This window comes from Sorex fumeus, unplaced genomic scaffold (assembly GCF_029834395.1).
Source record: "Sorex fumeus unplaced genomic scaffold, SorFum_2.1 ptg000073l, whole genome shotgun sequence".
Taxonomy (NCBI): domain Eukaryota; kingdom Metazoa; phylum Chordata; class Mammalia; order Eulipotyphla; family Soricidae; genus Sorex; species Sorex fumeus.
Genome location: NW_026606130.1, coordinates 125,095 through 151,219, shown reverse-complemented (window position 1 = coordinate 151,219; position 26,125 = coordinate 125,095).

Here is a 26,125-nt window from a genome sequence, read left to right as displayed (position 1 = left end):
GATGAATCACATGATCATAGGGATAATATGATCCAGAGATAAATCATTTGACAAGATCCAACAGTAATTTATAATTAAAAAACAACTCTCTATCACCATCAAGAAAATTGAAATGGTAATGAAAAGTCTCCCCAAGCACAAAAGTCCTGGCCCAGATGGATTCACTAGTGAATACTTCCAAATCTTTAAAGAGGACTTACTCCCAATCCTCTTTAAGATTTTCCACAAAATTGAAATATCAAAAACACTTCCGAACAGTTTCTACGAAGCAAATATCACACGGATATCAAAAGCAGACAGAGATACCACAAAGAAAGAGAATTACAGGCCAATATCCCTGATAAACACAGGCCAATATCTCTGATAAACACAGATGCAAAGATCCTCAACAAACTACTAGCAAATAGAATCCAGCTACTCATCAAAATATCATACACCATGACCAAGTAGGATTCATCCCAGGGATGCAAGCATGGTTTAACGTCCGGAAATCAATCAACATAATCCATCATATCAACAAAAGAAAAGATAAAAAGCATATGATCATATCAATAGATGCAGAAAAAGCATTTGACATGATCCAGCACCCCTTTATGATAAAACCTCTAGCCAAAATGGGTATCGAGGGGGCTTTCCTCAACATAGTTAAAGCCATCTACCATAAGCCTACAGCAAGCATCATTCTCAATGGGGAAAAACTCAGAGCCTTCCCTCTAAGATCAGGGACGAGACAAGGATGCTCACTCTCTCCACTCCTGGTCAATATAGTACTGGAAGTACTTGCAATAGGAATTAGGCAAGAAAAAGATATGAACGGCATTCAGGTAGGAAAGGAAGAAATCAAGCTCTCACTATTCGCGGATGATATGATACTCTACTTAGAGAACCCAATAACCACCAAAAAACTCCTAGAAACAATAGACTTGTATAGTAAAGTTGCAGGCTATAAAATCAATACCCGAAAGTCCATGGCTTTCCTATACGCAGTGAGAGAGAAGAAAGCGACATGAAAAAAACAATCCCGTTCACAATTGTGCCCCAGAAAATCAAGTGCCTAGGAATCAGCTTAACTAAGGAAGTAAAGGACCTGTACAAAGAAAACTACAAAATGCGACTTCAGGAAACAAAAGAGGACATGAGAAAATGGAAAAATATCCCCTGCTCATGGGTCGGGAGACTTAACATTGTCAAAATGGCATTACTTCCCAAAGCACTGTATAAATTCAACGCGATCTCTATTAGGATACCCATGACATTCTTCAAAGAAATGGAGCAAACACTCCTGAAATTCATATGAAACGATAAGCCTCCATGAATAGCTAAAGCAATTCTTGGGAAAAAGAAAATGGGAGGAATCAACCTCCCTAACTCCAAACTATACTACAAAGCAGTAATAATTAAAACAGCTTGGTACTAGAACAAAGGCAGAGTTGTAGACCAATGGAACAGGGTTGAATACACTGACATCTGCCTTCAGTCATATGATCATCTAATCTTTGATAAAGGTGCAAGAAATGTGAAGTGGAGTAAGGAAAGCCTCTTTAACAAATTGTGCTGGCATCACTGGACGACTACCTGCAAAAAAAAATGGGCTCAGAACTCTGCCTAACACCGTGTACAAAGGTAAGATCAAAATGGATTAAAGACCTCAACATCAGACCGGAAACCATAAGGTACATTGAAGTCAAAGTTGACAAAACCCTCCATGACGTTGAAGCTAATGGTATTTTCAAAGATGTCACTCCACTGGCCGAGCAAGTGAAAACAGAGAAAGACAAATGGGACTATCTTAAACTAAGAAGCTTCTGCACCTCCAGAGAAAGTGAACAAAATACAAAGACAGTCTACAGAATGGGAAAGGATATTCACCGAATACACATCTTATAAGGGGTTGATATGAATGATATATAAAGTACTGGTTGAACTCCACAAGAAGAAAACATCCAACCCCATCAAAAATGGTGCACTGAAATGAACAGAAACTTTCTCAAAGAAGAAATCCGAATGGCAAAAAAGCACATGAGAAAATGCTCTACATCATTAATCATTAGGGATGTCCAGATCAAAACCACAATGAGATACCATCTCACACCTCAGAGACTGGCACACATCCAAAGGAACCAAAGCAACCGATGCTGGCATGGATGTGATGAGAAAGGGACACTCCTTCACTGTTGGTGGGAATGCCGACTGGTTCAGCCCTTTTGGAAAACAGTTTGGACCATTCTCAAGAAATTAGAAAATGAGCTCCCATTTGACCCAGCAATACCACTCCTGGGAATATATCCCAGAGAGGCAAAAATATATAGTCGACGTGACATCTGCACTTGTTTGTTCATTGCAGCACTCTTTACAATAGCCAGAATCTGGAAAAAACCTGAGTGCCCAAGAACAGATGACTGGTTAAGGAAACTTTGGTACATCTACACAATGGAGTACTATGTAGCTGTTAGAAAAGATGAAGTCATGAATTTTACATACAAGTGGTACCACATGGAAAGTATCATGCTAAGTGAAATGAGTCAGAAAGAGAGGGATAGACATAAAAAGATTGCATTCATCTGGGGGACATAAGGTAACGAAATAAGAAATTAATACCCAAGAATAGCCGAGATCAGTACCAGGAGGATTACTCCATGGCTTAGAGGCCAACCAGACACTCTAGGGGAAAGGGAAGATCAGATAGAGAAGGAAGCACCAAATAAAGGGTGTTTGGATGATCCTCCCAGGAGGGGAGATACATGTTGAAAGTAGACTATGTACTGAACATGATTGCCACCCAATGCCTCTTTTGCAGACCACAACACTCATAAGGAGAGAGAGAACAAAAGGGAATGCCCTGCCACAGAGGCAGGGTGAGATGGGGGGATGGGTGTGGGAGGGATACTGGGATCCATGGTGGTGGAAAATGAGCACTGGTGGAGGGATCAGTATTTGTTCATTGTGTAATCGACACCCAAGCACAAAAATTTGTAAGTCTACAACTGTGCCTCATGGTGTTTCACTAATAAAAATTTTAAAAAACTGAAAAAAACCTCTCACTTCAATGGGAATAGAGAAAACTTTCTGCAACAGAGGTAAAATTGTTTTTCATAAACCCATGGGTAGCACTATACTTAATGGCAAAAAAAGCCTTTCCTCTAAAATATAGCACATGACAAGAGTACACACTTTCCCCCATTGTTGTTTAACTTTGTTTTGGGAATTATTGCCAAAGCAATTAGACAACAGAGCAATATTAAATTGATCCAAATTGGAATATATTAACTCAAATTATCACTATTTTCGGGTGATATAAAAATAGAAAACTATACTTTGAAAATCCTAAAGACTCTACCAAAAACTCCTAGAAACAATAATTTTTATAGTAAAGTAGAAGGACACAAAATCAACATACAGAAAGCCATGGTATTACTATATAAAAAACAATAAAGTAGAAGGTAGAAAAATAAAAACAATTATTCCTGGGGCTGAAGAGATAGTATAGTCAGTAAGACATTAGCTTTGCATGCGGTTGACACAGGTTCAATCCCTGGACCCCATATGGATTCCTTAGTTTCACCAGGAGTTGTCCCAGAGTGCAGAACCTGTAGCAACCCCATTCACAATTGACATTCCAAAAATTCAACTATCTGAAAATAAGCTTAGCAAAAGAGGTGAAGAACTTAGACAAAGAAAGCTGTCACTATTAAAAAAAGAAGATATTTAAAAAATGAAAACATCCCCTGTTCATGCATTAGAAGGATTAGCATTGTTAAAGTGGCCACACTACACAAAGCCTTATGTAAATTCAATGTAGTTACCATAAAAATTCCAGTGATATTTTTAGTATTATGGAGCAAATTCTGTTTATAATTCAACTACTAAAACTTTGTAATGTGCCTGCCTGTCAAGTTGACAGATGGGTATTGGGTGAGAGTTGGGATGAGGAGAGAATATGGGAACACTGGTGAAGGGAAACTGACACTTATGGTGGCATTGGTGTTGAAATATCAAAACTCAACTATAAATAGCTTTTTAAAAAAAATTTATTATCTTTTTTTATTAGTGAAACACCATGAGGTACAGTTATAGACTTATAAATTTTTGTGCTTGGGTTTCAGTTATACAATGATCAAGTACCCATCCCTCCACCAGTGCCCATCCTCCACCACCACGGGTCCTAGCATCTCTCCCACCCCCATCCCCCCCCTCCCCGTCCCACCCTGCCGCTGTGGCAGGACATTCCCCCTTGTTCTCTCTCTCTCTTCTTTTGGGTACTGTGTTTTGCAAGAGAGGCATTGAGTGGCAATCATGTTTAGTCTATAGACTACTTTTAGCACGTCTCTCCCACCCTGGAAGGGTCTTCACAACACCCTTTATTTGGTGCTCTCTTCTCTATCTGAGCTTCCTTTTCACCTAGCACATGTGGCTGGCCTTCAAGTCATGGAGCAAAATTCCTGGTACTAATCTCAGCCATTCCTGGGTGTTAGTCTCCCGTTTTGTTGCTTTATGTGCCCCAAATGAATGCAATCTTTCTGTGTCTATCCCGCTCTTTCTGACTCATTTCGCTTAACATGATACTTTCCATGTAGTACCACTTGTATGTAAATTTCATAACTTCATCTTTTCTAACAGCTACATAGTACTCCATTGTGTAAATGTACCAAAGTTTCTTTAACCAGTCATCTGTTCTCGGGCAGTCGGTTTTTTCCAGATTCTGGCTATTGTAAAGAGTGCTGCAATGAACAAACAATTGCAGATGTCACTTGGACTATACCTTTTTGCCTCTCTGGGATATATTCCCAGGAGTGCTATAGCTGGGTCAAATGGGAGATCAAATTCTAATTTTTTGAGAATCGTTCATACTGTTTTCCAAAAGGGTTGGACCAGCCTGCATTCTCACCAGCAGTGAAGGAGGGTCCCTTTCTCGCCACATCCGCGCCAGCACCTGTTGCTTTTGTTCTTGTGGATGTGGGCCAGTCTCTGTGGTGTGAAATGATATCTCATTGTTGTTTTGATCTGCATCTCTCTGATGATTAGTGATGTAGAGCATTTTCTCATGTGCCTTTTTGCCATTCGGATTTCTTCTTTGCGAAAGTTTCTGTTCATTTCCTCACCCCATTTTTTGATGGGGTTGGGTGATTTCTTCTTGTGTAGTTTAACCAGTACCTTGTATATCCTTGATATCAACCCCTTGTCGGATGTGTATTTGGTGAATATTCTTGCCCATTCTGTAGGCTAAACTCTCCCTCAAAATCGAAGGAACAGTACACTATTTTCTAGATAAACAGCAGCTCAGGAACTTCATAGACTCAAAACCAAACCTAAAGCAAGGACTAAAGGGGCTACTATAAGACAAGACAAACCCTTCAACTATAAATAGCTTTTAAATCACAATTCTTTAATTTAAAAATACAAAAAAATAACAAATAATAAAACTGTCAAATAGCCAAAACAATCTTAGGAAAAGAGAGTATGGAACATTTTTCTTTCCCCAACTTTAAATTATACTATAAAGTTATATTAATCAAGGCTCTGTGGTACTCTAGTAAAGGCATAGTTTTATATCAGTGGAATAGAATTGTGAGTCCAGAGATAGACCCTAACATATATTGACAGCTAATCCTTGAGGAAGGACCTAAGTGTATGATGTAATGCAAGGAAAGACTCTTAATGGTCACGGTCACGGTCCTCCCGTTGTTCATCGATTTGCTTGAGCGGGCCCAGTAACGTCTCCATTGTGAGACTTGTTACTGTGTTTGGCATATTGAATACGTCACGGGTAGCTTGTCAGGCTTTGCCTTGCAGGAGAGATACTCTCGGTAGCTTGCTGGGCTCTCCGAGAGGGGCGGAGGAATCGAACCAGCTCGGTTGGGCCGGCTGCATGCAAGGCAACCACCTTACTGCTGTGCTATTGCTCCAGCCCTCTTTAATGGTATTGGGGAAATTAGTTAGCCCCATGAAGGGTATTATATATTTTAGTAAGTTTCATGACACTTTGCTTCCGCTTTTAATGAGGTACCCTTCATATTAATTTTATACTCAGACTCACATATTACATAGCTGATTCTGATGGTATGTTTGTGTCTTATAATAAAATGGGTAAAATTTATGCCAGCTCTTTAAATTGGAAACAAATTTCCTTTAAATCTTTGTCTTGTCATAGTAAACAGGGTAATTTTTATTTCTTTAAATTTCCAGTTTAAAGATCACTGTCACTGTCATCCCAATCAATTGTTCATCGATTTGCTCAAGTGGGCCCAGTGACGTCTCCACTGTGACAATTGTTACTGTGTTTGGCATATCGAATACATCACGGGTAGCTTGCCAGGCCTTGCCATGCGGGTGAGATACTCTCGGTCGCTTGCCAGGCTCTCCGAGAGGGGCAGAGAAATCGAACTCAGGTCGGCCATGTTGGCCGCTTGCAAGGCGAATGTCCTACCTGCTGTGTTATTGCTCCAGCCCAGTTTAAATATAAACTATATTATTTTCTGGCTATATAACACTGATAACACTCTTTCTCTGAATTAGTGTCTTTACTTTCACACTGAAAATATTTAACTAGATGGTTCTTCTAAAGTTTCTTGAATCTAGGAGATGACTTCTCTCCTTTACACCACTTTTCTGTGTATTGCTGTGTAGCGTTTGAAAATGTTTATAGTCAATGATCTCTTGTGGGTGCAATGTTTTGAAGAATGAAATTTATTTTTTTATATTTTAGTCTCCAGTATGTTTTGCATATGCTAAATACCTAATAATTCTTGTAAGGATAAATAGATGAATGAGTGAGTGAGTGAGTGAGTGAGGTGAGTATTGCCCATATAATATCTCACAGCTTCTTCTGTATCAACCATATTTTCTCCACTTTCATTCAGCAAGTTTTATATTAAGTATACACAATACAAAGTCTGAATACAGTGGAAGATGAAACATGTTTGAATATTAACCAACTCCTTGGGACCACTCTCCTTTCCTATCTGAAAATTGTTTTCTCTTTTCCCACCCTTTTGCCTTTCCAAAACTCATGGAAACCTCTCTCACTGTCAGGCAAAGGTTTGCTATTGCCTACTAGATTCACTGTTGCATACTCAGCTCAGAGGTTCATAAAGGAATTAGTGTACTTAGTGCTTCGTGTAGGTTGAAAATTTATACCTACAAAGCATTTACATTTTACCATGCATATTGGAATCTTTTGTTTCCCATTCTCATTGGATTGGTGGAGTGAGAAATGAGGAGAATAGGGTGGTTTTGTGAAGTATTATATCTTTAGACAGTGAGCCATAAATATCTCTATACCATCATAAGAATAGCTGGGCTATTCTTTGAAAAATTTAGGCTACTTTGCTAAAGCACAGCACATATATATGTGTGTGTGCCATTATAAACAAGATACATGTACTCCCTTCAGATCACAGATTTTTTTCCAGCTAGCATTGGTACTGGTTTACTGCATATACTTTATTTTTTATCATAAAAATACACTAAACTTTATTTGTGTGTGTTTATTGAATCACAGTGAGATAGTTACAAAGTTTTCATGACTGAGTTTCAGTCATAAAACAATTGAACACTCATCCTTCCACCAATGTCCCCAATATCCCTCCTGCCACCCCACCTGACCCCGCCCCCTCCCCAACTCTATGACAATTTCCTTCTTACTCTTTCTCTACTTTTGGGGTTTATGGTATGCAACTGTATATATTTTAATGATACTTAAAATTCTTGTTTGAATAAATGGATCTGCTTGAACACAAAGAAGACCTCATACCTCATTGAACACTCATATGCCCAGAATATCAGGGCCTTGGAATAATTTTGTGCTTATACCTTCATAAATAAAAACTACAAGTTTTTAGCTCTATCTGATCCAAAATATTGGAGTTTAACAGGGATAATTATTTGAAAAAATTTTAGTTGAGCCAGCTCTAGTCTAACTTTTACTTTGGAAAGAAAGATGACTTGCACTATAGGAAATGCTGATCCTCACTTTTGTCAGACAGAAGAATATTTAGATGACTAGGTTTGCAAAATCAGATAGGAGGCAATTCATGTAAGAAGCCAACAAAAAAGATCACAAGCAGTATTGGAAAGATCCCTGGCTGGGAGTCAGCACAACATGTTCTTGTTCTGACTCTGCTATACTATCACTTACACACTGTTCCAGTCAGCAAGTTCTATCTCTCTTAGTGTCAGTTTACTCCTGTATAAAATGAAGGAAAAGATTTTTGGGGTCTCTCAAAATCTGTTCTTTTCAGATCTAATCTGTAACATCAGAGAGTATAATTACCTTCTTATAGTTAGATTAAATGCATAAGATCTGTATCCACACTATTTGGGTTTACAATTTGCCTTTTCCTGACTATGTGACCATAAGTAATGACTTTGACTTCTTTATATCTTGCTGTTATCTATAAAATGGGGACCAAAGTAGTATTTTCTACATAATATTGTAAAAAAATGATTACAATTTATGTGAGGTATTTGTTTATAATATGGCCTGACACATGGTAAATTCCAATAAATGTTAACAACTATTATTATTAGGAAAACTTTCCTTGGGGCTATCCTAGGAAATCAGGGTTACAGCATCTGGAATCCCTCGTTCTCACTTTTCCTTCAATTCTAAATAAAAAGACAAAATAATGATTGTACTCCTAAACTTTGGGACATATTTGTCATCTTCTCATGGAGAATGTTACCTTGAGAAAGATGATCTTTGATGACCTAATCTGATTTAGGGGAGGGATATATAGTAATTTCTTTACTGAACCATATAATAATGTCTGCCCCCTATTAATGTTACTCTAGTTTTCTCCTACTTACCTTGAATTAGAATTTCTCTTCAAAGTATTTTAGTATGAATTTTATTGTTACATTATTGTTCTTTTGGAGTGATAAAAACATTTTCTTCCTACTTTTCCATCTTGCTGACATAGTTGGCATTTCAAAAACAATTTGGTACCTTGAATGTATTACTATAATTCTTCTGGATAAAGGTTTGTGATAAGAAATACATTTATAACTGTTCAAGACTAAATTGGATCTCCGTGCACTGACCAAGCAAGTGGAAGCAGAAATAAACTAATGGAACTACTGTCACTGTCACTGTCCTCCCGTTGTTCATCGATTTGCTCGACCGGGCCCAGTAACATTGTGAGACTTGTTGTTACTGTGTTTGGCATATCAAATACATCACGGGTAGCTTGCCAGGCTTTGCCATGTGGGCGAGATTCTCTCGGTAGCTTGTCGGGCTTCGAGAGAGGCGGAGGAATCGAACCCAAGTCGGCCATGTGCAAGGCAAACACCCTACACACTGTGCTATCACTCCAGCTTATAATGGACTACATTAAACTAAAAAGCTTCTACACCTCAAAAGAAACAGTGATCAAGATACGAAGACAGTGGACAGACTAGGAACATTTACCCAATACCTATATGATAAGTGGTTAATATCAGATATGTTAGGCACCAGTAAAATTTTACAAGAAAAAAATATCCAACTCCATCAAAAATGGGCAGAGAGAGAGAAGTGCCTGCCATAGAAGCCAACTGGGGGTGGAGAGTGGTGGAAGGAGGGAAACTGGATATATTGGTGGTGGGAAATATGCATTGGTGAAGGGTGTTGGAATATTGTATGACTGAAACCCAATCCTGGACAACTTTGTAACTGTTTATCTCATGGTGATTTACCTTATAAATACTAAATATGAGTCTTCGAAAAGCTCTTTGTTATAGTTCATGTAATAAGGTTACAACATTGTTTATGTTTATGGTATTGATGGGCAAAGTTACTGCACACCACCACCAAAATGCCCATGATGCTGTCCCTATGTTATCTCTATTCCCACTTTCCTCCCCAAGTACAATTTCCCAATTATTTGTTGAATGAAACCTCTCTTATCATCACTTATATCCTTGGAGTTCTTCACCTATGTTCCCATGTTACTTTCAATTCTCTTAATTATTCCCTTCCACTACCCTACAACTGGCACTCTCAAATGTATATTTAAGTATAGAAGGATTAATACTGATGGCTATTGCCCAGGCCTTTGATTTTTTTCTTTACATGCCACAAATGAGTGAGATCATGCTGAATTTTTCCTTCTTCCCTGGCTTATTTTGCTACCCTTTAACTCCATCCAAGTTGCCATGATCCACATGCCATTATTTTTCTTTTGGCTTAATAGTATTTCATTGCTATATACACTACAACTATCCATTAATCTCTTGTAGAACATTTAGGTTGCTTTCATATACTGGCTATAATAAGAGTTGCAATGTACATAGATCTGCATATATATTTTCAAATTAATGTGTTTGCTTTGGAGGTAGATACATAGCAGTGGGACATCTAGGTCAAATAAGAGACCAATTCTTACTTTTAGGCAAATTTCTATATTGTTTTTCACAGAGATTGTACCAGATGACCTGCCCACCAATAATAAATGAGGGTTCCTTTTGAGTCACATCCCTAACAATATCTCTTGTTTCCAGATTTATTATATATATCCATATACATAATGTTACATATAACACTATATGTACCATTCTCACTGGTGTAAGTTGATGCCTACTTATTGTTTTAATTTGTGCTTTACTGATAACTAAGGGATCATGAACACTCACATGCTTGCTTATTGGCCTCTTCATGTATTTCCTCTTCATAGAAGTTAAAATTCACTCAGACTCTTACTATTCTGCTGTATCCTTTACTTACTGTTTTTTTAGTCTAAAAATCAGCTATAAATGAAATATGTATCTTCTCATGTATTTTCTAAACCTGTGTATTATCTGGGGTAATATCCCAGATTTCTTTTTAATATAAAAAACTTGTTTGTTGTTCTTATTTATATTTTGTGTTTAGTTTGAACAATTTTTATTAACTTCTTTTCAACTTCAATACCATATTTCCAATATACTCAATATTCTGGCATTTATGTTAGATAACGTTTCATTTTTTATTTAGTAACTCCATTCTTTAGGTTACTTCAGGATCCTCTGTGAGCTGTATTATGGATTCACTACCAGGATCTCACCATTCTACAAAGAAGTGATCATCCATGTTCAACAGAGGGGTTCGGCAGGGTGATACTATTTCACCGAAACACTTAAGTGCCACCCTCTAGAACATTATGCGATGACTGGAATGGGAAGGAATGGGAGTGAGGATAGATGGTCGGCAACTACATCACCTCTGCTTTGCTGATGACATCATTCTAATAACACCAAACATCAGCCAAGTGGCACAAATGCTGACCGACTTGGACCGTGAGTGTGGAAAGGTCGGATTACAGATGAATCTCACAAAGACAATGTTCATGAGAAAAAGTCTTGTTCCTGACATTACATTCACTCTCAATGGAATGACCATCTCCGAACGCAACACTTATGTGTACCTAGGTCGAGAAGTCAACATGACAAATGACCTGGCATCTGAGTTGCGCAGGAGGAAGAGAGCGGCTTGGAATGCCTTCAAGAGCGTCGAAGAAATGGCTAATAGGATGAAGAGCCTCCAGCTCCGAGCACATCTCTTCGATTCCACTGTTCTTCCTGCATTAACATACACCTCAGAGACCTGGGCCCTACGAAAACAGGATGAGAATGCTATTCAGGTCTCTCAAAGAGGAGTTGAGAGAGCTTTGATTGGAGTATCACGCTTCACTCAAATGAGAGAAAGAATCCAGAGTTCCGACCTCTGTCAATGCTCAAGAATCAGGGATGCTGTCTCGTTTTCCAGGGCATCAAAAATCAGATGGGCTGGACACATAATGAGATTTAGCGACGACCACTGGAGTAGAGCCATTACCGACTGGATTCCACAGGACGTCAAAAAATCACGTGACCGCCCACCTACGAGATGGTCAGACTTCTTCCTCAAGACCCTGAATGATCGGTTTGGGGCTCTTCATGTTCCTAGAATTAGCAGATGCCATTGGGCTACGCAACAGGGATGAATGGAGACGTTACTGATGACCGCTTGAGCAAATCGATGAATAACAGGATATCAAGTGATCAAGTGATGATTCTTTAGGTATACTTAGGTTTAACAAGAGCCATTTCAAATTCCTTATTGTCTAAAGTAATTATCTAGTTTTTCTTCCATGTCTCTTACCACGTTAAATGTTTGTCCAACTGTGATATTTTGTTTTTGGTGGCAGGAACTTCATTTTCCTTTCTATGTCTTCCAGTTATGCCCTCCAGGTGATCACTTTTTGCCACAAAAGATGGATTAGGCAAAAAAATAAAGTGATTTGAGTTACATTACTTCAAGGAATCTTCAGTTAAACAAAAAATTCTTTGTGAACAAGTTCCACTGTTCTTAACGACCTTCAGAGGTGTCTGCACTTGAATGCAGACTGGTGTTTTCAATGTGTCCACTTAACTGGAAAAAAATGTGTGATGACAAAAGGAGAGAGAGAGCAAAAGGGAATGTGCCTGCTATAGAGGTAGGGGGGAATGGAGGGAGTGGGAGGGACACTGGGATCACTGGTTGTGGAGAATGGGCACTGGTGGAGGGATGGTTACTAGATGGTTGTATGACTGAAAGAAACGTAAGCACAAAAGTTTGGAAGTCTGAACTGTACCTCAGGGTGATACATTAAAAATTTTTTTAAAAATGTGTGGTAAAAAATTGTTAAAACACGTATTTCCTTGAGTCAATATTCACTTTATAATTTTAAATCTTTGAATATTCTCCAGCATACTTGTGAAGTTGATATCAACATTTGCACCTAATTTTCTTTTGTTTCTGTGGAGGAATGGGGCCTTGAAATCCACATTCCATCATTTTAATAACATCACCTCTTCTAATACATGTTTACTAAGATAAAAATTTAAGGCCCACAATTACTACTATTCATTTTAATAAACTTATTGCTTCTTTTCTATTTAAATTGCCTATACTTTCAGCCACACTTTATTTACTGCTTCATTCATATGACATACATTCATATCTTAGTAACTTGATTTATATTGTTTCTTTTTAATTTTATTTTTATTAAAACATTGTCACTTATAAAGTTATTCATTGTACAGTTGTTTTAGGTCTACAATATTCCAACACCAATCTCAACACTAGTGTGAGTTTGAGATGCCCAGTTTTCCTCTCACACCCAAAACGCTTAGCAGAGACATAACAATTTTATTTCAGAAGTGCTTATTACAGCAAAATGGCTAATGGGCAGGCGAAATAATCAGAAATCAATAAAAGTAAATTTGTAGTGGTGGTTATATAATTTAAATCTGTGTACATAAAGAAATTCAAATAAAAAATGTTATACAATATAACATAATGCCTACACTTATTTTTTTTTCTTTTTGGGTCACACCCAGCGATTCTCAGGGGTTAATCCTTGTTCTGCACTCAGGAATTACTCCTGGCGGTGCTTGGGGGACCAGATGGGATGCCGGGGGTTGAACCCTGGTCGGATGCATGAAAGGGAAACGCCCTACTCACTGTGCTATTGCTCCAGCCCCATATACACTTATTTACATAAACAATTTTTCAACTCTGCCATATAAAATATATTTCATTAAACTTTATATTCTACTTGGGTCTCATTGTGGTAATCACCCTGTCTTCTCTGTTACTAATAAAACTTGTTTAATTAAAAACACAGAATTAACCGTGCCAATGTTTACATGAAATAAATATACAAAGTAGACATATAAATTTTAGTGAAAATGAAGGAGGACGTCCGCAGCTGGGTAGTGGAGGTAGTGGAGGTAATGGAGGTCAGCCGGGCTTCTGGGAGCAGGCAGAGGATCTCTGCTCCCGGGTCTGTTGAGCCTGGAGTCTGAGGTCACACATCATAAAACACAATACAAGATTACCGCACCATATTTGAATTCATTGAAATATTGTTTGAAGCATGGAAACTCCTGTAAGGGTGATTAGAGGCCACCCTAAAAGCCTCTATCCCTCTTGGAGAGTATGGCAAGCTACTGAGAGTGTTCAACCCACACAGCAGAGCCTGGCAAGCTACCCGTGGTGTATTTGATATGAGTTGATATGCCAAAACCAATAAATACAATGGGTCCCATTCTCCTGACCCTGAAAGAGCCACCAATATGGCAACATTAAGAAGGATGAGGAAGGAGAGGCTCATAAAATCTCAGGACTGACCTAGGCTGCAAAAACGAAGAAGGACAAAAATGACTGTCTTTACTTTCAATGCACGTATGCTGGCATCAGATGCATCCATTAAGGACCTGATGGTGCAAGCGCAAAAGATCAAGTATGACATCATTGGTCTAACCGAGAAGGCGTCAATCACATCACGCCGTTTTTGACACTGGGGAAGAACTGTTCCTTGGAATATGTGACAAAAGAGGTATCGGTGCGGTTGGTGTCCCTGTCAACACGAACTTGGCCATAAACATTGATTCATTCGAATGCCTAACAACCCAAATCGGATGATTATACTTGAATAGATGTGGCTCACTGCCGGCAATTTCTATCTTCGTTGTCTACGCACCAACATCCAATAATGATGAAGAAGAAATTGAGAAGTTCTACGTGGAGCTGGAGAAGTTCTATAAAGAATACCACACCTTCTATAAGATCATTGTCGGTGATTTTAATGCTAAGAGAGGACCGAGAAGATCAGCTGAAGAACTGCACATCGGGACCCATGGCCTAGAATGGAATGAACAGGGTGAGAGACTGTCTGAGTTCATCATGTCGACCAAGATCATCCATGGTATCTCACATTCCAGAAGTCCAAATGTAAACGTTGGACATGGGAGTCTCCTGGTGGATGGTTCCACAACGAAGACCACATCATATTCAATGGACAGTTTTTCCTGATCGATGTCGCTGTTGTCCCAAAATTCCAAACGGGATCGGACCACCGTCTTCTTCGGGCAAAATTCTACTTCACAGAGAGAGGAGAAAGGGCTGCAAAGTTTAAAAAGAGAACTCCCAGAATGACCACGAATTGGGAGCTCTTTGGCACTATTACAGAAACATGGGAAGATGCCATCATTGACAACATTGACAAGGAATATGATCGACGGGTTCAGCACCTCCATGATTGTGCGGGAATGTCGAGTCAGAGATAGCCACAAAAAGACGACTGTTTTCGAAAACTCTTGAGCTCATTCGCTAATGTGGCTTGGCGCAAACCTCAGGCAACCACAAGCGAACATCCGAGCTCGCAAAGCAGTGCAGAGAAGCCATAAAGGAAGAACTCAAAGAGAGAAGAGCAGTGCTGACAGATGCAGCAAAAGCTGGGATAAGCCCTCCTGTCCTTCGCCCACTACAAGACCAGGATGACTGCCCTCCGACGCCCTGATGGATCTATCACATCTTCCAGAAGGGCAATGGAGAAGATTATCCATGACTTCTACTCGAATCTCTTTGATAGCCACGTCCACCTGCCCACATACCAAATTCCACAGGATGGATATGTCATTCCCAAAGTTCTCCCTTCCGAAATCCAACACGCTATTTCATTGGTAAAGAAGCGAACGGTACCTGATCCAGACAAGATCTGACCCGAACGCCTGAAGAACCTGCCATCAGTACTCATCAATACACTGGCTCGGTTCTTCACACGCTACCTGTCTGAACGCAAGGTTCTATCCCAATGGAAACCAGCAAGACTGTGTTACTGTACAAGAAGGGAGACATCCACGACATTGGCAACTATCGCCTGATCTGCCTGTTGTCTGTTGTCTACAAGTTGTTTACTCAAGTCATCCTGAATAGGATTGGCAGAACACTAGATGAAGTACAACCATGTGAGCAAGCCGGTTTTCAAAAAGGATTCAGAACCATTGACTATATCCACACGATAACCAAGCTCATTGAGGTTTCTCGGGAGTTGAAGATGCTGCTCTGTCTAACGTTCATTGATTTAAAGAAGGCCTTTGATTCTGTTAAGACTGAAGCAGTCATCAAGGCCCTAGCCAAACAGGGTGTTCAAAGTCAATACATCAGGATTCTCCATGAGCTGTATTGCGGATTCACTACCAGGATCTCACCATTCTACTGGGAGGTGATCATTGACATCATGAGAGGGGTTTGGCAGGGTGATACCATTTCACTGAAACTCTTCTGTGCCACCCTCGAGAACGTCATGCGATGACTGGAATGGGAAGGAATGGGAGTGAAGATAGATAGTCGGCAACTAAACCACCTCTGCTTCGCTGATGACATAGTTCTAATAACACCAAACATCAGCCAAGCAGCAAAAATGTTGACTGACTTTGACCATGAGTGTGGAAAGATCGGACTACAGCCGAATCTAACAAAGACAATGTTTACGAGAAATGGTCTTGTTGCTGACGTTCCATTCACTGTCAACAGGACGAACATCTCCAAATGCAACCGTTATGTGTATCTAGGTCGAGAAGTCAACATGATTAATGACCTTGCACCTGAGTTGCGCAGGAGGAAGATAGTGGCTTGGAATGCTTTCAAGAACATCGAAGAAATAGCTAAGAGAACAAAGAACCTCCGGCTCCGGTCATATCTCTTTGATCCCACTGTTCTGCCTGCATTAACATATGCCTCACAGACCTGGGCCCTACTCAAACAAGATGATAACGCTATTCGGGTCTCCCAAAGAGGAATCGAAAGAGCTATGATTGGAGTATCACGCTTCACTCAAATAAGAGAAAGAATCCAGAGTTCCGACCTTCGTCGAAGGTCAGAATCCAGAACGCTGTCTCATTAGCCAAGGTGTCGAAAATCAAATAGGCTGGACATGTAATGAGATTTGGAGATGACAGCTGGACTAGAGCCATTACTGACTGGATTCCATGGGACATCAAAAGATCACATGGCCGCCCACCTACGAGATGGTCAGACTTCTTCGTCAAGACCCTGAATGATCGGTTTGAGGCTCTTCATGTTCCTAGAATGAGCAGATGCCATTGGACTACATTAGCATGCGACAGAGATGAATGGAGACATTACTAGTGCCCACTCGAGCAAATCAATGAGTAACGGGATGTCAAGTGATCAAGTGATCAAGTGAAAATGAAGAGAAATAAGAAAATTTAAAGGAGGAAACTTGAATAGTGTTATAAAAGTATAAAGCATTTTATCCTAAGAGAATTTTTGTCTTATATTAGAGAATATTATATTATAATATTATCACTTAATCACTTAATCCCCGTTATTCATCAATGTATTCGAGCGGGTGCCAGTAACGTCTCCATTCATCCCGGTTGCGTGCTAGCGTAGCCCAATGGTATTATCTAATTATAATATTATAGAAAATATATTATTGATGCTATTTAAGTGTCTGCATTAAGTAAATATTTTTAAAAATTTACTGTAAATGTAAAAAACTGATGACATACAACATTCAATATAAATAAGACATTAATTTGTTATTTAAAATGTATATAGTCCCTTAGCAAGCTAAAAGTAAACATACATTTCTTTTATCCACATTTTTATTAAATCACTGTGATACATTGTGATATGGTGATACACTGTGATATTCTGATACATTGTGATATCGCTGGAGCCATAGCACAGTGATAGGTCATTTATTTGCCTGGCTCGCAGCCAGCTCGGCCAAGCCGGGTTCGATTCCTCTGCCCCTCTGGGAGAGCCCGGCAAGCTACCGAGTGTATCTCGCCTGCATGGCAAAGCCTGGCAAGCTACCCATGACATATTCAATATGCCAAACATAGTAACAACAAGTCTCAAAATGGAGATGTTACTGGGCCCGCTCGAGCAAATCAATGAACAATGGGAGGACAGTGGACAGTGACGTTGTGATACAAAATTTTTCATAACACAGTTCTTTTAGGCATACAATGTTACAAGACCAATCCTACCAGCAGCGTGCTCCACCAATATCCCCAGTTACCTTCCCACTCCCAAGCCTATCCCCTTAGCAGATACATAACAAATTTACTTCATATTGCTTGCTCCAACAAAATTTAAAGGAATGTCAAATGGAATTATCAGAAAACAAATCAATAAAGTCAGTTTGTAATGACTTACTACCACATGATTTTAATCTGTGTAAAAAAATTCAAATAATGTAATACAATATAATGCCTACACTCATTTACATAACTAAGTTTTTAAATTCTGGAATATAAAATATATTTTATTAAATTTTATTTTGTACTTGGGTCTCATTGTGGTAATTATATATTTCTTGTCATTAATAATTTTTAAACTCTGGAGTTTACATGAAATACGTAAAGTTGACAAATGCAAAATCTTGTAACAGTGAAGAGAATTAAGAAAATTTAAAAGGGAAAAATCTGAATAGGCCTATAAAGATAAAATATTTATTTTTTAAATTTCTATAAACTTGTTCACGATGATTTATTGCATTCAATGTTCCAACACCAATCCCACCACCACTGCACCTTCCCACCACCAGTATTTCCCAACCACCAATAGCGGACACTAAATAATTTATTTTATATTACTTATAAATAATTTTCTAAAATTGATCAAGAAAGATTTACTTAGAAGAAAGTGTGTGAAGATTGTCGTATCTCACCCTGGAACCATTAAGCCCTTGTATAAGCGATTATTAACATGTTGTTACAGGTTAAGCCTTGTGAGTTAATATTTTCTTAATAGAGAGTGATTATCTTCTACTTTACATCCTATCCAATGTGATTGCTACTCCTGGTATATCAGTGGTGTAGAGTTTGAGAAATTGTGTGGCCACAAATGCGGTTGTATGCTTCAGGAATTCTAAAATTTTCAATGGGATAAGATAGGTGGAGTTAAATTTTTTACTGGATGGCGATTTGGGGGTCCAGAAGCATCTCTGAAGCTTGTTGATCTCTTTCGAGATTTATTAATGAGTCTCTGGATCATGGCCAGTTAGTGAGCTCATATGGCACCAGAGACAGTTCATGGGCATGACTGCCAGGCTCCCGGAAGATCAGGGAGATGGGGGGAGGTCACCCATCCCTCACTCTGTGGGAGCCTGGAGATTTCTGTCACAAAACAGTCATGACTGAGTTTTTCAACAGATAAATTTCTGGATGAGGAACTGCTTTTAAGGATATTTTCAACCTAAGCTGTAGACTGTTACTGAAGAATTTGGAAATTCATTGAAATTTGTCATTTTGAGTATAATGTTTCTTGGAGTTTTCCTAGTTTGATCTAATTTTGCTGGAACTCTATGGGCCTCCTGGATCATGGTGTCTGTATTCTAACTCTGAGACATTCTTATCAATGGTTTCTTTAACTGATGTTTTTTCATCAAATTTTCCTTCCTGTTTCCTTCAGGGATTCTGATGATTCTTATACTATTCCTTTTAAACTCATCCACAGTTCTCTGGTATCTATTTCTTTCTTCCCAGACTACTTTCCACCTCCTGTTGTTTTCAAGCAGTTTCCTACATCTCATCTTGGAACTCCTTGATCTTTTGTTCAATTTGCTGTTAGTTTGCTGTTCAGAACTTATTTTATATTCCCTACCACACCATTCATTTTTTAAAAAATTTTTATTTATTGATTCACTGTGAGAACAGTCACAAAGTCTTTCAGTTTGTCTAGGTCAGTCATACAATGGTCAAACACCCATCCCTTCACCAGCGCACATTTTCCACCACCAAGAACCCCAGTATACCCCCCCTCCCACCCCCTCTCCTCCTTGTGTGGCAGATTTCTAATTTACTCTCTATATACATTGATCACATTCAATATTACGACAAAAGACCCACCATTATTATTTGGAAATTTCCCCAACATTCAGACCTGCCAAAAAGACATAATTAGATAATTTGTTTTCTATTGCTGATTATGAAGAGCACATGATGCCATGTGGTCGCTATTGTGGCTACGTGATTTGAGATTTCTGATATTTTAGTAGTAAGTCTAGAAGGTTTACTGCCAAAAGCCGCTGGGTTCTGAGATTGGTTTGTGTGCCTCTGGTATCACAGTCGTTCAGGTGCTGGAGGAGGTGTGCGTGGGTGGTAACCCATGCCCCATCCCATGAGGCCCCACGTGCCTCGTCACTGCAGTCTCATACCTGACTGTCCATTAGGCTCTAAAAGATGTCGGCCACCATGCTGCCACCGCCATGGGGGAAAGGCAGATGACAGACACCCTTCCCCTCCCGGGATGGCATAGCACTATAGTTTAATGCACAGTTCAGATGCATTTCGGTTGGGCATTATATTTTGTTCAAATTTTCCCACCACCATTCAAGACTGCCTTCCACGGACAGACACTAGATCATTTACTTTCCATTGCTCACTTTGCATATCAGAAAAAGTCTCGTTGCCAAGTAAGCAGCCACGCAGTTTGGAAGAATAGACCTGGTGCCTGCATACTGGAGCCATGCTTGTAGAAGCTCATGGTCACCGGGATTCGATATTGAGAAGGCGGGGAGACTGCACCTACCCTTCTGGGACCTCCCGGAGATATCGGCTCACTACGGGGGCCAGAGAATTCTTCGGGTGTTGTGGTACCTGCCGGCCAGGTTTCTTCCACACCATTCATTTATGTTTGTAGTTTTCTCATTTTAGCACTCATAATTTCTTATTCTTTTCCGGTTTTGGTGACTACAGCAAACATGATAACATATCTTGTCATGTTTAATTTAATACTCACAACTTTTAGGAAGTGAGGGAATCTGCCCACCTCGTGTCTGAAAATGTCTCAGAGTTTTCAGCGGAGAGAACGATCTACCTGAAAGGGTGTAGTGGTGACCAGATGTCTAAGTTTTTTCTCTTGTTTAGAATCTGTCAGTACAATCCATGCATCAGAGGAAAGACTTCAATGATCCATGAACATATGCAAATTATGCACTAACATTTGTGATTCTGGGAATTTCCAGGATATAACTGAAAACAACAACATATTATAATAATTATTATAAAAGTGTGCCATGCCTCTCTTATTTTTCTTCCTAACTTTATTTAAACACAGTGGTTTACAAAGTTGCTCATAATACAGTTGTTTAGGGAATTCAATATTCTATCACCAACCCCACAAGCATTGTGACTTTCCCTCTACTATTGTTCCAGGTTTCCCATACATCCCCTACCCCAAACCTGCATCCTTATCAGACACAAAAGAATTTATTTTAGCAGTTAGGCAAGAAAAAGATATCACCAGCACCCAGAAAGGAAAGGAAGAAATCAAGCTTTCACTATCTGCAGATGAAGTGATAATATATTTACAAAATTCTATATATTCCACAAAAAGTTCCTAAAAAAATAAATTTGTACAGTAACAACAAAGTCTCCAATGGAGACGTTACTGGGCCCACTCGAGCAAATCGACGATCAATGGGAGGGCCTTTACCTTACCTTTACCAGTAATGTGGCATGTTACAAAATCAATACTCAGAAGTCCATGCCTATGTACTATGTACAAATAATGATATATTTTTTAAAAATCCTATTCATAACTGTGCCTCAGACAATCAAGTACCTTAGAATCACTTTAACTAAAGAAGTGAAGGATTTGTACAAATGAAACTAAAAACATTCTTGAAGTATCAAGAAATAAAAGAGCAAATTAGAAAATGGAGACACATCCTCTGCTTGTAGATTTTGAGGATTAACATTACCAAAATGGCAGTACTCCCCAAAGCTTTATACAGATTTATACAAATTCAATGTAGTTTCTATAAGGATGATATTTTTCAAAGCCATAGATCAAAAATTCCTGAAATTTAGGTAGAGTTTATGCACAATTCAATCAGCCTAATCAGTGGCTGAATAAATAGCAGTACTCCTACATAAAAAACAATCCTGAAATTCATATGAAACAATTAACCCCCACGAATACCTAAAGCAATCTTCTTCCAGGGAAACAGTCAAGGGATTGGTCTAAATGACAAGAGCAGGTATTTAACAGGTACTGTTTTAAGTACCCTAAAAACGTCAGGGCGACCTTAGTTGAAGACCTGCTCAAGGAAAGATTAGAAATTATCTCTGCTATGGAGAATGAGGATCTGGGAATTTGCGATGTCTGACTCAGCCTGGGCCTACTCTTAGTATAAAGAAAAAGCCTGGCTACCAGGATCTCTCCCAACCCTGAAGAAGGGATGGGATGGACCTAAGGTCACATACAGTTCAAGCTGAAGGCTCGAGGCATTCATCATGCATGGGACCTGATCTTTGATCTTAGGGCCAGGCCTGACGTACCAGATAAAATTAATGCTGTTATTGGTGTGTCTCCTGTCTTTAGCCAACCTCCAGGATTTCTCAGTAAATAATGGGGTACCCCAAATGGAGAGTTCTCTGATCTTGCTGTGTTTATGCAAAAAAAAAACAAGTCAGGTTTGTTAAACCATCTAGCAAATTTTAAAATGAAGGTGGAGAGAAAACCATGTTTATCTAAGAATCAGATTCTAATTCTACAGAGGTGATTGAACAAATGGATCTTGTACCCTGAGCATTTGAGAATTTGTCATTTGGTTTTCTGCCTCCAAGGTTTGATAATTTCAAAGCACTTTCCTTAGCCTAACTGATCTGATCACGATCACAATCATCCTGTTGTTCATCTATTGCCTCAAGCAGGCACCAGTAACGTCTCCTTCGTCCTAGCCCTTAGATTCTAAAAAGTGCCACATTCAAGGCTCTTTCGGGTTAAAAGAATGATACCCATCATTGCTACTGGTATTTGGCATATTGGTTATGCCACGGGGAGTTTGCCAGACTCTGCCATGTGGGCAGGTTACCTTCGGTAGCCTGCCAGGTTGTCCAAAGCAAGAATGAGATAATAAGATGTCACGTGGCAGGGAATGCGGCTGCGCATTTCCAGGAGCTGGGTTTTATAGTCTCTGGGTCTTGGCCATTGATGGGATTACACAGCGCTGGGGGGCAGCTGGGGGGTGTGACCCCTGCCTACTGGAAGATGGAGGATCTGGGTGGAGGATGCTCAGCCCTGATCCGAGCAGGCTTGGAGATCTCAGACCCAGGACCTGCATGTCTTTGTTCCTCTGCCAGTACCTTCATGCGTGTGGAGAGTGGTCTCAGCATGGTTGTGGCTGGTTCTGGAGGTCTTCGGCTGTCAGGGCTCTGGTCGTCGGGGCTGATCTGATTATTTTAAAATTCATTGCCGGGGGCTCATTGTAAGGTAGCTTGAGGTTTCACCCCTAGTGCAGCGAGGGCCAGCACCCCTGTGTCAGCAGGAAGCAGCTTCAGAAGATGGAACTTCGACCATTTTCCCTTTAAGGATTAAAGGTGGTGAAATCTCTAGGGGAATGTGATGTAGATATATAGGTTAGGGGAGTCCCTTGCACCTTGAAAATCCCTTCCAATTGTCCTGTTGTGAGTATGAACCCCCTTAACGGAGGAGTCCTGCTCCCTTTGAAATTCTTTAGACTTCCATCTAAACACTGAAAAATATTTTAGGCATGTTTTAGGTTTTTGTAAAAAGAGTTGAAATTTAAACTGCATACCATACTGTCAGCTTCTGTCTTCATAAAACTATATATTCTTTTCTTAAATTTTATTTTTTTAATTTTTATTTAGTTTTTATTGAATCACTGTGAAACAGTTACAAAGGTTTCATGTTTGAATGTCAGTCATACAATGATTTAACACCCATGCCTCCACTAAGTGCACATTCTCCACCACCAATGTCCCCAGTATACCCCCCCTTTTTCAACCCTCCCCCTGCCTCTATGGAAGAGAGTTTCCCCCATACTCTCTCTCTACTTTTGAGAATTTTTGTTTGCAATACAGATACTGAGAGGATATCACGTTTGGTCCTTTATCTACTTTCAGCACACATCTCCCATCCCGAACGATTCCTCCAACCATCATTGACTTAGTGATCCCTTCTCTATTCCAGCTGACTTCTACCCTAGCTCATGAGACAGGCTTCCAACTATGGAGCAATATTTTTGGCCCTTGTGTCAAATGTTCTTGGGTGTCAGTCTCATATTTCATATTCCACAAATGAGTGCAGTCATTCTATGTATGTACCTCTCTTTCTGACTCATTTTACTTAGCATGATACTCTCAGTTATCATCTACTTATAAGCAAATTTCATGACTTCATCTTTCCTAACAGCTGAATAGTATTCCATTGTGTAGATGTACCAGAGTTTCTTTAACCAGTCATCTGTTCCCAGGCACAAGGATTGTTTCCAGATTCTGGCTATTGTGAACAGTGCTGCAACGAACATAAAGTTGCAGATGTCATCTCTACTGTGCTTTTTTGCACCCTCGGAATATGTTCCCAGAAGGGGTATTGTGGGGCCACATGGAAGCTCAATTTCTACTTTTTGAGAGAATGCCCATATTGTTTTCCAAAAAGGCTGGACCAGTCAGCATTCCCACCAACAGCAAAAGAGCGTCCCTTTCTCCCCACATCCATGTCAACACTGGGCACTTTCGTTCTTTTGAATGTGTGCCAGTCTCTTTCGTGTGAGATGATACCTCATTGTTGTTTTGATTTGCATCTCCCTGATGATTAGGGATATAGAGCATTTTTTATGTGACTTTTGGGCATTTGTATTTCTTTTTTGAGGAAGCTTCTGTTTATTTCTTCTCCTCATTTTTGATGTGGGTGGAGGTTTTCTCATACAATTCTATTAGTGTCTTGTATATCCTGGATATTAATCCATTATCAGATGAGTAGCACTGCGCTGTAGCACTGTCCTCCTGTTGTTCATCAATTTGCTCGACCAGGCCCAGTAATGTCTCACAACAAATTGTGAGACTTGTTTTTACTGTGTTTGGCATATCGAATACATCACAGGTAGCTTGCCAGGCTCTGCCATGTGGGCTAGATACTCTTGGTAGCTTGCCGGGATCTTCGAGAGGGGTGGAGGAATCGAACTCGGGTCGGCTGGGTTGGCCACATGCAAGGCAAACGCCCTACCCACTGTGCTATCGCTCCAGTCCATCAGATGAGTATTGAGTAAATATTTTTTCCCATTCCGTGTGCTCTGTCTGTATTTTAGTCATGGTTTCTTTTGAGGCGCAGAAGCTTCTTAGTTTAATGTAGTCCCATTTGTTCATGTTTGTTCCAACTTGCTTGGTCAGTGGTGTTTCATCTTTAAAGATGCTTTTAGCTTCAATGTCATGGAGAGTTCTTCCTACATTTTCCTTCATGCAACTTATGGATTCAGGTCAATATTGAGGTCTTTAATCCACTTTGATCTGACTTTTGTGCCTGGCATTAGACAGAGGTCAGAATTCTTTTTTTGAAGGTAGCTGTCCAGTTTTCCCAGCACCATTTGTTGAAGAGGCTTTCCTTGTTCCACTTCACATTTCTTGCTCCTTTATCAAAGATTAAGTGATCATATACTTGAGAGTATGGAACAGAATATTCAACTCTGTTTCATTGTTCTGCAGGTCTGTTTCCAACTTAAGGGATCTTTTTTTTTCAACCCCAACCCCCAGATTCTATAATTCTCACAAAATATGTGTGTGCTTCTGGGCACTGGGATTCTGCCCATCATCTCACTTCCATAAAGACTGGGTTCCAGACAAAACGTCTTAGACCCAGGCGTCCACACAAGATTATTACTGAGCACACTCTTCATATTGAAGTCTGTGAATGCAACAACCATACTTCACTTACCTTATACAGTCATATATCTCTGTCAACTAAATGGAGTGACTAGTTCAAAACCCCTTCTCATAGTCTAAAAGCACTACATGGTAAAGGAAATAATCTGAATAACAGAGATATTGTCATTAGCCTTCTGGTATAAACAACTGAACTTAAGTCATTGGGAATCTAAACCTCCACATTAACCCACATAAAACTCAAAGTACAATGGGGAAATTAAGGAACCCAACTGCTGTGTCAGTCAGATCCAGGCAAATCCTCAAGCCAAATAAAACTCTCAAAACTGGTCTATGAGGACCTGAAATCAATACTCTCTGCATTAGCAATAGAAATTAAGCAAGCACAGGCCAATAAAATTAATCAATTACTAGATGAGAAATTCTACAATACAACAAAGAACCTGATACAGAGGCACCATACTAGCAGAATTGCATATGTAGAGAATCATATCAAAGAACTTGAAGACAAAATACAAGACACAGTTGATAAGGAACTGGCAAAATAAAGGAGAAGCACTCGAATGGAAAAGAATGTAATGTACTAATGGGTAACAGGAAGTCGAACAATCTCCAAATAATAGGAATATCAGAAGAAGAGGGAAGTGGAAATGGAAAGACAACTGGTGGTGAGAAATGTACAATGGTGGGGAACAGGTATATG